General features: G+C 39.4%; 1 protein-coding gene and 1 long non-coding RNA gene across 5 annotated transcripts in view; one reads left to right on the top strand and one right to left on the bottom strand.

The window, feature by feature from the left end:
* LOC116565015 overlaps positions 1-6,910 on the top strand; it is a 719,225-nt gene extending 712,315 nt beyond the window's left edge. For 3 of the 4 annotated variants that reach the window (XR_004275209.1, XR_004275208.1, XM_032298569.1), the window contains one exon: positions 2,940-6,910. The gene's annotated coding sequence lies outside the window, so the exon portion shown is untranslated. The remainder of the gene's footprint in view (positions 1-2,939) is intronic. The other variant, XR_004275207.1, reaches the window with a different exon arrangement.
* A 220-nt stretch (positions 6,911-7,130) lies between these two features.
* Positions 7,131-7,709, bottom strand: LOC116565017. Its single transcript, XR_004275210.1, has 2 exons — positions 7,535-7,709; positions 7,131-7,219 (listed from the first exon to the last, which is right to left on the bottom strand). It is a non-coding gene; the product is annotated as an uncharacterized LOC116565017 (long non-coding RNA).
* Between the last annotated feature and the right edge of the window lie 627 nt (positions 7,710-8,336).

The following is an 8,336-nucleotide window of genomic DNA, read 5'->3' as shown; positions in this document are numbered from 1 at the left end:
TTTTTTTTTTTTTTTTTTTTTTTTTGAGATGGAGTCTCGCTCTGTCGCCCAGGCTGTGCAGTGACATGATCTTGGCTCACTGCAGCCTCCGCCTCCTGGGTTCAAACAATTCTCCTGCCTCAGCCTCCCAAGTAGCTGGGACTCCAGGCATTGGCCACCACACTCAGCTAATTTTTGTATTTTTAGTGGAGATGGGGTTTCACCATGTTGGCCAGGATGGTCTTGATCTCCTGACCTAGTGATCTGCCCACCTCAGCTTCCCAAAATGTTGGGATTACAAGCATTATCCACCGCGCTGCCAAGCAATTCCTCACTTTCTTTTTTCTGCTCAGCTCTCCAACTTATCAACCTTGATTCTAAAAGAAAAATAGATTCAATGTAGTGGCTCATGCCTGTAATTGCATACATTTGGGAGGCAGAGACAGGTGGATCACTTGAGGTCAGGAGTTCAAGACCAGCCTGACCAACATGGTGAAACCCTATCTCTACTAAAAATACAAAAATTAGCTGGGCGCGATGGCATGTGCCTGTAATCCCAGCTACTCAGGAGGCCAAGGCAAGAGAATCACTTGAACCCGGGAGATGGAGGTTACAGTGAGCCAAGATCGTGCCACTGCACTCCAGCCTGGGCGACAGAGTGAGACTCTGTCTAAATAACAAGAAAAACATTTGTATATCTGAAAGTTCCCTTCTACCAAGAAGCTTCCCTTAACACCTCTTTTTCCTTTGGTTGGAGAAGTCTTCCACTGATCCAAGGCAAGACAACTAAAATGTTTTGAGAAATGGAAAAGTACAGCCGAGGTAGCTGAGCCTCAGCCGTACATTCTGAGGGGTGCCAAGCAAATGCTCTTCAGACCCCCCCTCAGAGGAGTTCTCATTCCCTGCTCCCAAAATTTAACATGTGATTAGTACCAAAATATGCCTCCTTTAACTAATACCCTCTTGAACCTATGGAAAGGAAACGGCATTTCTTTGAAATTCCAAGTGGAAGTTAAGGACTACCTGACTGCCCTTGCCTTCACCTGTTAATCACATGTAACTATCTTTCTGAACACCCACCTCCTTCCCTAGAGAGTCACCGATTGGTCCACGGCATGTCTAATACTTTTCCTTCTCTTCTCAGATTCTCATCCCCTACCTTTCTCTCCCTTGGGGCCCCCCAGCAAATTTTTTATAATTAAATCATGATCTTTCTCCGAATGCCATGACAAGTTAGAAAGGGAACTCCGAGACAGCACTAGAAACGTACTAATAAGAGCGTACTATTACAAGGCAGGCCTCAGTGGCTCAGGCGGGTAATCCCAGCACTTTGGGAGACCGAGGCGGGTGGAGCACTTGGGGATGAGAGTTCGAGACCAGCCTGGCCAACATGGAGAAGCCCTGTCTCTACTACAAATACAAAAATACGCTGGGCATGGTGGCATGCACCTATAATCCCAGCTACTTGGGAGGCTGAGGCAGAAGAATCGCTTGAATCCAGGAGGCAGAGGCTGCAGTGACCCCATATCACCCGGCTTGGCAACAGAGTGGGACACCGACCCAAAATAAAAAAAAAAAAAAAAAAGTGCTATTACAGCCGCATGCAGCAGACAAGTGGCAGTTTGGGGTATCAGCAATTAATTGCAAATTTTTATACAGTCTTTTTGTTTGTTGTTGTTTTACTTCATTTTTAGAATCTATTGATCCTAACAGATACAAGTTAAACCCGAGGTAAATTAGAACAATGTTAAAGACAAACCTGATCTAGCGCTTCCCGGACTGGTAGCCCTGCTCTCTTACGAGGTTCATGGTCATTTGGTAGCAGAGGCAGATCTACACCAAAGCCCCACTTCCTGGTACTTAGTTACAAACTTGGCAGAATGGTGCGACTCCATACCTACAGAAAGAAGTCAGTGCTTAATAACCACAACAAACCAATGAAAACAATTCGCTGGAGAAATCGTATTCGCAACACGCCCTTGTTACCACAAGACATAAGTTCCTGAGAAATGGGGAGCTTCCAATAGCACAGGTTATTTTACAGTTTCACTGCATGACTTTGTGGAATTTCTGCTTGTGGTGCCTAAAGCTGTTTCCTAGAAGTGAACCTGGAATCATTTGCAATCATTTCATATCCTTGCCCCAGAATTACTCTAAGACTTTGAATATGTCTACGAGTATGGGCTTTTAATATTTCCCACCCTAGTGAAAAGGCTACATTTTGTAGTAGAGAAGATACTAGGTTAGAAATGGCAACCAGGGCTGGGCCTGGTGGCTAACACCTGTAAGCCCAACACTTTGGGAGGCTGAGGCTGGCGGATCACCTGAGGTCGGAAGTTCGAGACCAGCCTGACCAACATGGAGAAACCCCGTCTCTACTAAAAATACAAAATTAGGTGTGGTGGCGCATGCCTGTACTCCCAGCTACTCGGGAGGCTGAGGCAGGAGAATCGCTTGAGCCCAGGAGGTGGAGGTTGCAGTGAGATGAGATTACGCCATTGCACTCCAGCCTGGGCAACAAGAGGGAAACTTTGACTCAAAAAGAAAAAGGAAGAAGAAAAAAATGCCAACCAGGACCTAGGTTCTAGTTTAAGCATCTAATGAATATTTTGTACGTAAGGCAGTTCATGCTTCTAGGCTTCAGATTTTGCATATGTAAAGTAAAAACATAAGACTAGATAATCTCTTAGTTCCTCAGCCCCCACATTCTGTACTTTTGTAACATATCTGCAAATTTTCAATCTGAGACAAGATCCAGATCTATGCGTTTCTGAATAAAATACCTATTTATTTCATAGTCCTTTTAGTAAAGTTTATGCAAAGGACTGAAAGATGATTTTTGGTCTTCTGTGGGAGAGATTCTGAATTGGACTAGAGGAAACCACGCTACAAGACTTGGCATTGTGTTCTTTTGTAGAAATGAACCGTTGCCTTATACTTTAACTTTTTTTCCTTTTCAGATCCAACTCAGAAATCATGTTTCATTCAAGATAAGGCTCGTGGTTCAGGAGATTGTGACCTGGCTTGCATCATTCCAAGACTTCTATCATCTGTTTTCCAAACCCGAGGAGGACCTTGTTTTCTGTGTGATAGTGCCTCATGCTTTGCCAGTCACTGGGTCTTTAAGGAAGCTTGCCAGGGGTTCCCGGCTGGGAAGGACAGTTCGAATTCATCATAGACAGTGAGCTGGCACCACAGTTTAAGTGACTCACCAACCTGGTTGCCCACTTCAGCATGTCAAGAACCACGCTATCTAATTGAAAGAACTGTGTTTCAGCAAAGTGTAATTGGATTGCACGGCAAGATCAGCTCAAACTGCTTCTGACCTTGCCTTTCAGTGGCTGTTTTGAGCACAAGAGGAGAAAGGAAATGGTTCTTGAATTACATTTGGTTTTTAAAAATTAAGACTAATTAATATATACTTGGTTTTATGTTCATTCCTTTGTAGGAACTTAATGATTATTACGAAACAGTCAACATAGGTCATAGTAAAATCAACATTTAAGATGAGGTTAAAACATTCCTCTGAAATTTTAGTATTCACTTTTGAAGTGTCAATTACTATATTTCTGTAATTTCTCATTTTTTCTTGGCTTAGAGTCAAGATGAAAAATGATATTTGAATCAAAGACATTGTTTTGTTATATAGCCACTGCTTTCTAAAATGCAAATCTACCCTGCTTCACCAGTGCTTCATTATTTGTGCACACACACACAGACACACACACACACACACACACACACAGACACACACACACACAGAGCCAGCACCCAAATGGCAGAGGAGGTCCTTTCAAGACTTCTAGGACCTGGATCATGTACATAGCAGATGAGAAAATGAAGTAAGAGATAGAGAGCAATGACAGTAAAAGTCAGTGATTTCAGTTTATAAAAAGTCATTGTGTAGTACTCAGATATTTTTAAAGACAAGTATTATTAAAGTATAGTATACTTCTAAATTATTATGATTCTCATCCAATTTCAAGTCACACATAGGAGCCATTTTAAAGCATTTTGTGTTACAACCTATCAACAAAAACCAACTAATCGAGTTTTATAATGTGCATAGGTTTACCCCATGGGGAATTAAAATTTTTATCTGCAAGTATTTCTATTGTTGTGAGACTTTAGGACAAGACAACATTTGGTATTAACATAGAAGAATATTCCATGGCTTTTTTTTTAGCTTTGATGTTCTTTAAAATGAAGTATACATGGTATTTTTTTTCTTCCTAGTGTTCTCTTGTTATATGTAGAGTATTTTCAGTTGTTGTTTTTAACATATACATTATTTTTATTAAGTCATTTGGTAAAAGATAAAATATATAATAATGGCCCCTTGCTTTTCTCCTAATTTAATTATTTCAAGTCAAGCAAAACTGGACACTTTTCTTTCAGGAAAAAAAAAAACCTTGAACATGATTTTGAGGCAAAAATGATGACTTACAGCATCTTCTCTCCGACAGACTAGCATTTATGATGGTTCTTATTTCAAAGTTGGTTATTCTCAAAGAAAAGGGGAGATATTAGAATTTCCAAGTAAATTGCGTTGTTTTAAAAAATCCTTGAATGCATTGTTCATATTGTTGCCAGCTACTGACCAAGAAAGGGGAGAAGAAAAAAGAAACAAAGCAGTATCTGCTCCAAATGTCAAATTTTGCAGTTTGAAAGACTTGTAAGTTCTAATTGCTTTTTTTTCTTTTTTGGAAAGCAGTAGTAATTAATACCAAAGGCATAGACAATTTAGGGCCGTAACCTCCCTTCCCACCACCCCCAACCTTTTTTTTTTTTTTTTAAACTTTAACCATGATAGGCATCTCTGCAAGGTAGGTTTTAACATATTTTTTTCCTAATTTTTTTCCCTCCATTCAGTAAGAGGGATAAGCTTTTAGAGTACCCAGTCACCGTGGTAACTGCCAAAAAAATTCTCCTGAAGTTTGAAGAGGTCAGCTAGCAGGGCCAGCAACCCTGGCCTCTGAGCGCGGTCTAGCATGCCCCAGCCTGCGGTTGGAGTGTCAGGCCAGATCTGACCCTGGGAGGTGGACCATTCTGGCTCTGATATAAATTTTTCGAGTCAGTTCATGGCCTGGACTCTCCAGGTGGCCTCCAAAATCGATTTTGACCCCCTGACCCTGTCTCACGGAGGCATAGCATCCACCCTAAGTAAGGATTTAGCCAGGAGTGACAGCTTTCCACTGAGTGTTATTGGGGACAGTATAAACAGTTTGGAAAGCAAGTAAGAAGGTGTGAGTGCTAGAAGTCATTAAGAGCACATTAAAAAACAATTTTAAAAAGTATTTATCAAAAGAAGTTTATAATGTGTGTCTGTTACAGAATTCCTGTGATCTGTAGTTTTCCAGCCAGTTTTGAATATAAATAGGTCACATATGTTTATCTTCTTGCATACTTTATTACAAATATTTAAATAAGACAGGCATGTTTGCTACAAAAGAGGTATAGCAGGAATGTAATATGCTCAGAAGAGGCAAGCTAGTTATTAAAACACATTCACAGGTGAAGAGTTTCTAATATTTTAAATACTAAAATTTTGCATGTATGTTTTTAAAATGGAAGAATAAGGAACTTTAAAAAAAAAAAAAAAAAAAACAGCAACCTACAGTCTGGAATAAAGATAAACTTGTTGCACTCAAGGTTTTTACTTTGTAAAACAAGAAGCCAATGCACTCATTTGAATAAAAATGAGAGAAAAATATAGAGAGTTACATCTTATAGAGCTAAAGAGGAATGAAACAAAAAAAAGTCTCTGAATAACTTTATGTATTTTCAACAGTTTAAGATATCAGAACCTAGAAAATAAATATGATACATATGAACCATCAGTGGTTATTCCCTTTTCCTTCCTACACCCCCCTCCCTCCAAGGATGCCATGCTGAATGTTTTATATTCTCTAGGAAAGTAGAGTTCTCTTTGAGAGTTCTAGCCTGTGAACTCAGTATGTAAATGTGGCCATCAGGAAGATGAACTGTCACGAGGAAAGATTATGTTTCTCTTTCTTAAAACCATTCACAGCATTTCTTCTCCCAGTGCTTTACTCAGAGTTCTTCCCTTTTCTCAGCTCTGTTGAAAATGGCTTCAAAAGCAACGCTGCAGTGGCTAAACCAATTGTGCTGTGAAGTTGTTGAGATGCCATTTCATCTGAATGCTTTGTAAAAATTAGATTTTTAAGTAGGGGTGAATATCCTTTTGGGAGAGGGAATGGAGTGAGTAGAAGAAGAGGGGGAAGGATGGAGCAATTAGTATATGTATATATATATATACTCTGTGTTTGAAGGCCTCTGTGTCTTGGCTTCTCACTACGTTAAATCCCTATTATAAAACTTATCTTCACAAAGCCTATTATAGTATTCTGAGAACAAATTGGACCATGAATAACTTAGTTGGAAGTGTAGATTATTTTCTACTCAGGGGAAGTTAGGGATGACAACCGCTTAACTGAAAGAATAGTGATTAATCTTAAATAGGTGGATTTCAAAGTTTCACTCTTGATAAACAGTACCTTTGATATTTCCCCCTTCAGACTCACGTTCCCACTCTCTTTGTGTTAAGAATTGTCCTAGTGATTACACTGTCCCCCTAACATAGCTCAAAGTGTAGGTCATTTTTTTCCAGGTTGTTAATCTGTCAGAGGTGACCAGAAGGATTCTCTACTTCCTGTTGGTTAAATCGATGATTCCAAAGTGGTACTAGGCTTAGATACAAAAGTCGATGATAAAAATGTCTTGCATAAATCATAGTTCACTTCGATAAAATTCTTATTTAAACTTTTTAATTTGCTTAATGCCCTGTAGCTTACAAAGCACTTTTTAATTCATAATTTTGTTTAATCCTTAGAATGATATTATAAGATAAACAAAACTCATCAATCCCATTTTACCTGTGATTGCACACTGTGATTGAGCTAATAAAGGGAAGAACTGAGATACCAACTCAAATTTTGTAGCTTCTGTTTCAAGTGATTAACCTGTAGCAACGGCTTTTGAATTATTTTTGTGTTCTGTGTCCCTGAAGATCAAGATTTTGTATTATAGAGCAAATATTTTATATCTCACAAATGAAAAATTTAAAAGACATGACTGAAAAAAATTCTATTTACTTAAAAGTGAATTTTACCAGGTGTTTTTCTCCTTTCTATATATATGCTTCAATGGTCTTTGAGAACTGAAGATTTTAATTTCCAAAAGTTAAATATGGAAAGCTCTATGTAAATTAAATAACCACCTGGAATTTATTTATTATTATTTTTTTTTATAAGACGGAGTCTTGCTCTGTTGCCAGGCTGGAGTGCAGTGGTGCAATCTCGGCTCACTGCAACCTCCGCCTCCTGGGTTCAAGCGATTCTTCCGCCTCAGCCTCCCGAGTAGCTGGGATTACAGGCATGCGCCACCAAGCCCGGCTATTTTTTGTATTTTTAGTAGAGACGGGGTTTCAGCATGTTGGCCAGGATGGTCTCGATCTCTTGACCCTGTGATCTGCCCGCCTCGGCCTCCCAAAGTGCTGGGATTACAGGCTTGAGCCACCGCGCCCGGCCACCACCTGGAATTTAAACGACATATATGAAAACCACAGATCTGTATTTCAAAATAAAATCTAACATAAGGCTTTAGAAGCAGAGTCTGCATGTTAAGTGATTGAGAATATACCATTGATAAAGCTCTTCAGTGTTAGAAATGAGGTTTCCCTTCAATTTTAAAAAACTTTTAAAATCTTGTAACATCTTGGCAAGTTTGATAAAGTCATACAGAACTACTCTTGGTCCCTTGGGCTTTTACTTTTTGTGTTAAAAAAAAAAAAAAAAAAAAAAAAAAAACGGTTTGCGGCCTGCCGCGGCGGCTCACGCCTGTAATCCCAGCACTTTGGGAGGCCCAGGCAGGTGGATCACGAGGTCAAGAGATCGAGACCATCTGGTCAACACGGTGAAACCCCGTCTCTACTAAAAATACAAAAAATTCAGCTGGGCATGGTGGTGCGTGCCTGTAATCCCAGCTACTCAGGAGGCTGAGGCAGGAGAATTGCCTGAACCCAGGAGGCGGAGGTTGCGGTGAGCCGAGATCGTGCCATTGCACTCCAGCCTGGGTAACAAGAGCGAAACTCCGTCTCAAAAAAAAAAAAAAAAAAAAAGTTTGCAAAACAGAAATAATAATAAAAGGATTAGTTAACTTGACATTAATGTAACCTATCTAAACATTACAGAAGTCAAGAAATACAAATAGATGACATTATTTTATTCTTCTTAGGTTTTTAATTATATTGCTTTAAACATGTAATACAGGCAGTGTGGTTGTTAATCTGGAAATTCTTATTTTTTATTTCTTAAATTATGTAAAATTAAATTAGT

Source organism: Sapajus apella, unplaced genomic scaffold, assembly GCF_009761245.1.
Source record: "Sapajus apella isolate SASKATOON/1434 unplaced genomic scaffold, GSC_monkey_1.0 scaffold38, whole genome shotgun sequence".
In the NCBI taxonomy this organism is placed as follows: domain Eukaryota; kingdom Metazoa; phylum Chordata; class Mammalia; order Primates; family Cebidae; genus Sapajus; species Sapajus apella.
The sequence above is the reverse complement of the archived record's forward strand: the minus strand, read 5'-3'. Positions and strand labels throughout refer to the sequence as shown.